We start from the raw sequence: 7918 nt of genomic DNA, 5'->3' as shown, positions 1-7918 counted from the left end.
AAGCGATTCTCCTGTCTTAGCCTCCCAGGTAGCTGGGATTACAGACGTCCACCACCACGCCTGGCTAAGTTTTTTTTTTTTGTATCGTTAGTATAGATGGGGTTTCTCCATGGTGGCCAGGCTGGTCTCGAACTCCTGACCTCAGGTGATCCACCCGCCTTGGTGTCCCAAAGTGCTGGGATTGCAGGCAAGAGCCACCGCCCCTGGCCTGAATGAGTATCTCATCTCAATCGCAGTAACAGTTAAGACCATATGAAAACTTTCATAAAAATTCATCATTTAACAAATGCTTTTTGAGTGCCTGCTATTTTCTGGCACTATTCAAGGCCCTAGGGATAAGATGGTGAGCAAAAAGAACTTACCTTGAAGTGATTTTCTATGCGTCAAGCAAGCTTTCTTCTATGAACTAGATTTTTTCCTCTAAATTGGGAGAAAACCAGCCAACTGGATTACATTCTGGCACACCAGCCAGGTATATTTCCCATGGCAAAGCAGTAAAGTAGCACTCTGGTTTCAATATCCATGTGCATTTGTTAGCATGCATCTAGCGTCGGAGCCTGATTGTCTGTGGGTCTGAAGATCAGCTTTGTGGCCATCCAAAGATTCTGAGCCCAACAAGGTAGTGTTGTTTGTATGTAGCTGTGGAGAGGATTGTCTGCTAGCTGAAAAGAGGTCAGCAGTGAGAGGGCCTCCATATGCTCTCAGCATCCCAAAAAGATTCTGTGTAATAAGAGAAGACATGCAACTCTCCTGAAACTCAAGAGACCGTCTTTGCATGTCCTAAGGAAGCCCAGTCAATACCCACAACACTGAAGACAGGACCTTGGACCCTGGGACCGAGGAGGGCAACCCAAAGAAGCTTTCCCTAGAACCAGCCAGCACTTGGCACTCCCAGCCCCTGGTGTCACAGACACACCTTTCCTAACTCGGGAATCTCCTTATGAGGATTGATCTTCAAAAATACATCTCTGGGCTAGGCACAGGAGCTCACGCCTGTCATCCCAGCATTTTGGGAGGCCAAGGCGGGTGGATCACCTGAGGTCAGGAGTTCAAGACCAGCCTGGCCAACATGGTAAAACCCCATCTCTACTAAAAATACAAAAATTAGCTGAACGTGGTGGTTCACACCTGTAATCCCAGCTACTTGGGAGAGTGAGGCAGAAAAATCACTTGAACCCAGGAGGTGGAAGATGCAGTGAGCTGAGATTTCGCCACTGTACTCCAGCCTGGGCAGCAGAGCGAGACTCCATTTCAAAAAATAATAATAAGGCCGGTGCAGTGACTCATGCTTGTAATCCTAGCACTTTGGGAGGCCAAGGTGGGCAGATCATGAAGTCAAGAGATCGAGACAATCCTGGCCAACATGATGAGACCCCATCTCTACTAAAAATATAAAACTTTTTTTAAAAAATACAAAAATTAGCTGGGTATGGTGGTGCATGCCTGTAATCCCAGCTACTTGGGAGGATGAAGTACAAGAATCACTTGAATCCAGGAGGTGGAGGTTGCAGTGAGCCAAGATCACGCCACTGCACTCCAGCCTGGCCACAGAGTGAGACTTTGTCTCAATAATAATAATAATAATAATAATGCAAAAGATATCACTCCTGTCATTAAGTGTCCATTATCAATAGAAATCACAGTCTGACAGTATCAATGTGGTTTGGACTTAGGGAATGAATTTTTGTTGTTGTTTTGGAGACAGCGCTCACTCCATCACCCAGACTGGAGCGCAGCCTCAACCTCCTGGGTTCAAATGACCCTCCCACCTCAGTGTCCCGATTGGCTAGATCCACAGGTGTGTGCCACCATGCCTGTCTAATTTTTAAATTTTTCATAGACATGTGGGGCCTCACTTTTGTTGCCCAGGCTGGTCTCGAACTCCCGGCCTCAAGGAGGTTAATACTCAAAGTGTTGGGATTACAGGCATGAGCCACTGCACCTGGCCAGAAAATTATTTTAGTTCAAGCAGTCATCACTTGTTGCTTCATCATATTGCCCTCCTTGTTCCTTCAAGAGTAAATAAAGATAACTTATACTTTATTTTCCTTAGTCCTTAACTACTTATTGAATAATTCCTACCACTAAGACAAAGTTGCTCAATTAGCCATTAATAGTTCAGGCACATCGAGAGTTTGTTATACAATAGTCTGCTTTATTTATTTATTTATTTATTTATTTTTAGGAGATGGATGGAGTCTGCCTCTTTGTTACTCTATTGCCCAAGCTGAAGTGCAGCGGTACAATCATAACTCACGGCAGCCTCAAACTCCTGGGCTCAAACAATTCTCCTACCACAGCCTCCCGAGTAGCTGGGACTACAGGCGTGTACCACTATGCCTGGCTAATGTTTAAATGGTTTTTTTTGAGATGGAGTCTCGCTCAGCTGCCCAGGCTGGAGTGCAGTGGTGCGATCTTGTTTCACTGTAATCACAGTCTCCCAGGTTCAAACAATTCTCCCATCTCAGCCTCCCGAGTAGCTGGGATTACAGGTACCCGCCATCAAGCCCAGCTGCTTTTTGTATTTTAGTAGAGGCGGGGTTTCACAATGTTGGCCAGGCTGGTCTTGAACTCCTGACCTCAGGTGATCTGACCACCTCAGCCTCCCAAACTGCTAGGATTACAGGCGTGAGCCACTGTGCCTGGCCAGTTTTTAAATTTTTTGAGAGACAAGGTTTTCCTATGTTGCCCTGGCCTGAAGTGATCCTCCCAGCTTGGCCTCCATTTGTAACTGCTTTTGCTTCACTGAGGTTGTTCTATTTCCTTTTATTTTTTTTTTAATTGAGATGGAGTTTCACTCTTTTGCCCAGGCTGGAGTGCAATGGTGTGATCTCGGCTCACTGCCACCTTCGCCTCCTGGGTTCAAGCGATTCTTCTGCTTCAGCGTTCCAAGTGGCTGGGATTACGGGCATGTCTCACCACACCCAGCTAATTTTGTATTTTTAGTAGAGATGGGTTTTCACCATGATGGCCAAGCTAGTCTCGAACTCCTGATCTCAGGTGATCCACCCTCCTCGACCTCCCAAAGTGCTGGGATTACAAGGGCTGAGCCACTGTGCCCGGCCCTGTTCTATTTCTATTTTCCTCTCTTTTCCCACTTCTCTGGTTTTAATGGAGCAGTTTATATGATGCCATTTTATCTCCTCTCTTGGCATATTATATATGCCTCCTTTTAAAACACATTTTTTAGGTTGTGTGCTGTGGCTCACGCCTGTAATCCCAGCACTTTGGGAGGCTGAGGCGGGTGGATCACAAGGTTAAGAGATTGAGACTATCTTGGCCAACATGGTGAAACCTCATCTCTACTAAAAATATAAAAATTAGCTGGGATGGTGGTGCATGCCTGTAGTCTCAGCTACTCTGGAGGCTGAGGCAGGAGAATCATTTAAACCCAGGAAGCAGAGGTTGCAGAGCCTAGATCGCCCCACTGCACTCCAGCCTGGCGACAGAGCAAGATTCTGCGTCAAAACAAACAAACAAACAAACAAACAAAAAACATTTTTAGTGGTTGCCCTGTAGTTTACAATATATATTTAAAAAGTAATGCAAGTCCACGTCCAAATTAACATCATAGTGCAGGTAGCTTTTAACTGAGTATTCTCAATTCCTCCCTCCCATCCCTTGTAACATTACTGTCTTTCATTTCATTTATCCATATGCCATAATCAACCAACACAGTTTTACTATTTTGCTTTAAACAGTTATCTTTTAGGTCAATTAAGAATAAGAAAAATAGAAGATTTTATTTTTATTTTACTTTCATTTATTCCTTCTCTGACGTGCTCCTATTTTTTTTTTTTTTTTTTTTTTTTTTTTTNTTGTGAGACGGAGTCTTGCTCTGTCACCAGGCTGGAGTGCAGAAGCGTGAAGCGTGATCTCGGCTCACTGCAACCTTCACCTCCCGGGTTCAAGCGATTCCCCTGCCTCAGCTTCCTGAGTAGCTGGGACTACAGGCACTCACCACCACACCCAGCTAATTGTTTGTATTTTAGTAAGGATGGGATTTCACCATGTTGGCCAGGATGATCTCGATCTCCTGACCTCGTGATCTACCTGCCTCGGGCTCCCAAAGTGCTGGGATTATAGGCGTGAGCCACCATGCCCCGCCAATGTGCTCCTTTATGTAGATCCTAATTTCTGATTTATATAATTTTCCTTCTACCTAAAGAAATTCTTTAAACATTTGCAGAAGTCTGTTGGCAACGAATTCTCTCAGTTTTTGTTTGCCTGAGAAAAGTCTTTATTCCACTTTCACTATTTTTTGTGCTCTAGCCACTTTATTTTTTAAGACCATGTATATAATGAGAAGTTACTTCAAATCAGCATTTTAAAAGAAAAAAGTGACTGTATTGTAAACAGTATTTCATTTCCTACAGGAGATTAATCACTCAAAAATGATAATTATCTAAAACATTGATAAATTTAGCAGTCATTAAACAGGATTCAGTCTTTTGATATTAAATAGATGGACAGGATCTGAATAGCATTAGAAATAATGAAAAACTTTCATAGCTGGCATAACTTTTTGGTATTAAAATTTCAAAATTCCACAAAAGATGATAAAAATCAAAATAACAAATTACCCACACTTAAATTTGAAAACATAAAAAGATTTATTACATATCCGCAATAATGGGAAATAAAACAAAGATCAGTCTACATATTTTTCCACACATTTTTTGTTCTCTGGGCTTTAGACATCATCAAAATCACAATAAGTGATGTCAAGAACATTTCTGATCATTGCCAAGAATTGCTTTTAGATTTTCAATTCTCTTGTTTTTATTTTAAACAATTAAAAAAGAATCTGTTACAGTTCTTAAATTCCACAAATTGCTTTCAATCACATCTTCCTCTTTTACTATGGAAGGATAATTTCCCCTGTTACAGAATTCTAGCTTGGCGGGTTTTTTCTTTCAACACTTTACGGATTTCACTCCACTATCCTCTTGCTTGCCTAGTTTCTGATGAGAAGTCTACTAGAATTCTTTTTTGGGGGGGGGGGACGGAGTTTCGCTCTTGTTACCCAGGCTGGAGTGCAATGGCGCGATCTCGGCTCACCGCAGCCTCTGCCTCCTGGGTTCAGGCAATTCTCCTGCCTCAGCCTCCTGAGTAGCTGGGATTACAGGCACGCGCCACCATGCCCAGCTAATTTTTTGTATTTTTAGTAGAGACGGGGTTTCACCATGTTGACCAGGATGGTCTCGATCTCTTGACCTCGTGATCCACCCGCCTCCGCCTCCCAAAGTGCTGGGATTACAGGCTTGAGCCACCGCGCCCGGCCTCCAAGTGTTTTTTCTGCCCTGTTTTCTCTTTCTTCTACTGGTATTCCAATTATGCCTACATTACACCTTTTGATAGTATCCTACTACTCCCTTCCCTGACTACAGCACTTCCGATGTATTTTCTCAAGATATTGCACCCTGTTGACTATGGCTATTTTTATTTTGCCTTAGGTGAGACAGGAAGACTAGAGAGGGCTGAAATTCCCCTCCCTCAAACAGAATAATGTTTCAGTATTTCCTTTTGACAAAGTCTTGCTCTCTGATGGTCTTTCCCTCTGGAGAGTAGACTTTTTTTTTTTGAGACAGAGTTTTACTCTTATTGCCCAGGCTGGAGTGTAGTGGCACAATCTCAGCTCACTGCAGCCTGCACTTTCCAGGTTCCAGCAATTCTCCTGCCTCACCTTCCCATGTAGCTGGGATTACAGGCTACCATGCCTGGCTAATTTTTTTGTATTTTTAGTAGAGATGACGTTTCACCATGTTGGCCAGTTTTCACCTGGCTTCAGGCTTGACACAGAGTAGATGTTTGATAAATCCAATGGAAACAGTAATATGCAAAAATATCTACATTCTGCTTTTGAACTTGGATATGTCTTAGCATCATGTGGATGGACTATGACTCTAGTCCATACTTTGGAAATGCAAAGTCCATACTTCACATTCCTTCTTCAGAACTGTTGGTAGTTAATTTTAAGAGAGCAGAAAAAGCAAAAAGGCAGAGAGTCATCAGTAGTCACTTTCCTCCAAGCCTATGGAGCCTACCATCTCCTTATCTGTTCCTTTATTTCATCTCAGGGCTAATATCCCCAAAGCAGTCTTGGATAACATCATCAGTCCGAGAGGAGTTTCTGCAGCCCAGTTAATCAGCACACACACAGCAAATGATGAGAAGTAGTTACGAAATGCCTCCAGGATTCATTTATTCACTTAACAATAATTTTTATTTTATTTTATTTTATTTTTGAGATAAAGCCTTGCTCTGTCGCCCAGGCTGGAGTGCAGTGGCATGATCTAGGCTCACTGGAACCTCTGCCTCCTGGGTTCAAGCGATTCTCCTGCCTCAGCCTCCCGAGTAGCTAGGATCATAGGCACACACCACCACGTCCGGCTAATTTTTATATTTTTAGTAGAGACGGAGTTTCACCATGTTGGCCAGGCTGGTCTTGAACTCCTGTGCTCAGGTGATCTGCCCTCCTTGACCTCCCAAAGTGCTGGGATTACAGGTGTGAGCCACCACACCTGAACCACAATAATTTTTAAAGCAATTAATCTGTACCAAGAAGTATTCCAGGGGTAGAGCAAATTATTTCACCTCAGTCCAGAATCTAGCCCTCAGCTACTTCGACGCAGAAAATCGTATTGTTCATATATTCAGAGATCATCAGATTTTTAATGACAAACTACCTGTAATTAACCGTATAATTAAAATCACCAGAAAATGCTAAGTCATTCATTTCCACAGTGATTTCAAATACCCCTAGATGGGTTTGCCTCTAACATTTGTGGGGTCAGAGCAAGAGTATAAATGGAGGCCCATGTATCATAGGTCTAAACATTTAAAAGTTTGAAACCTTGCTAACAGACTGTGTACACATAGATGTATATACATCTTCGTAACTTGACAAATATATCTTGTTAATGACCTAGGAGGTCAAATGGCTTGGAGTTCCTTGCAGGAAAGGTGGTGGGGAGCAAATCCCCTTCTCTTCCCCACCACAGGGTGGACCCAGCCCAGACATCCAGGTTCTGTTCACATCCTCCTGTTATAATCCCTTGTGCCTAGAGATGTGCAACTCTGCAGTGAGGTTACTCCTGGAAAGGTGGCCCTGAGGAAGAGGCCAAACAGGCCCTGGAAGCAGGCTCAGGAATTTGGGCAGAGAACTCCAGAGTGTTCTAGAAGGAGGATGGAGGTTTCCATATGAGTGCCCTGTCTCCTTGGCCCATGGACTCCTCAGAGGAGAGGAGACAAACCAGGACTCTTAAAATGGGGCCCATGGCCATGATTCAGGGCATCCCCTATCTTCAAGTGAGGTACTGGAAAGGCAAACAAAATGCCACTGGGGAATTAGTGGAAACAGAGGATGGTTCACCAGCTCTGGAGCTGAGGCCTAGTTGACCATCCCTCCTGGCATAGAATACCTCCTGGCCAGAGAAGATACTTGTCCCCCAAATTCAGGTGTGTATTTCCTGTGATGGGGCTGACACAGTTTGCTGCCTCAACAACTCCCTTTTCTCTGAGGGTCAGGGCTGCAAAGGCTCCCAGCAGACTGGGAGATTACATGGGGCTCACCACACAGGGCTGCTTCAGGCCAGAGAGAGTACCTTTTTCTTTTCTTTCTTTTCTTTTCTTTTTTTTTTTTTTTTGAGACGGAGTTTCACTCTTGTTACCCAGGCTGGAGTGGAATGGCGCGATCTCGGCTTGCCACAACCTCCGCCTCCTGGGTTCAGGCAATTCTCCTGCCTCAACCTCCTGAGTAAATGGGATTACAGGCAAGCGCCACCATGCCCGGCTGATTTTTTGTATTTTTTAGTAGAGACGGGGTTTCACCATGTTGACCAGGATGGTCTCCATCTCTTGACCTCGTGATCCACCCGCCTCGGCCTCCCAAAGTGCTGGGATTACAGGCTTGAGC

Source organism: Cebus imitator, unplaced genomic scaffold (genome assembly GCF_001604975.1).
Source record: "Cebus imitator isolate Cc_AM_T3 unplaced genomic scaffold, Cebus_imitator-1.0 Scaffold589, whole genome shotgun sequence".
In the NCBI taxonomy this organism is placed as follows: domain Eukaryota; kingdom Metazoa; phylum Chordata; class Mammalia; order Primates; family Cebidae; genus Cebus; species Cebus imitator.
Note: the sequence above shows the minus strand (reverse complement) of the source record.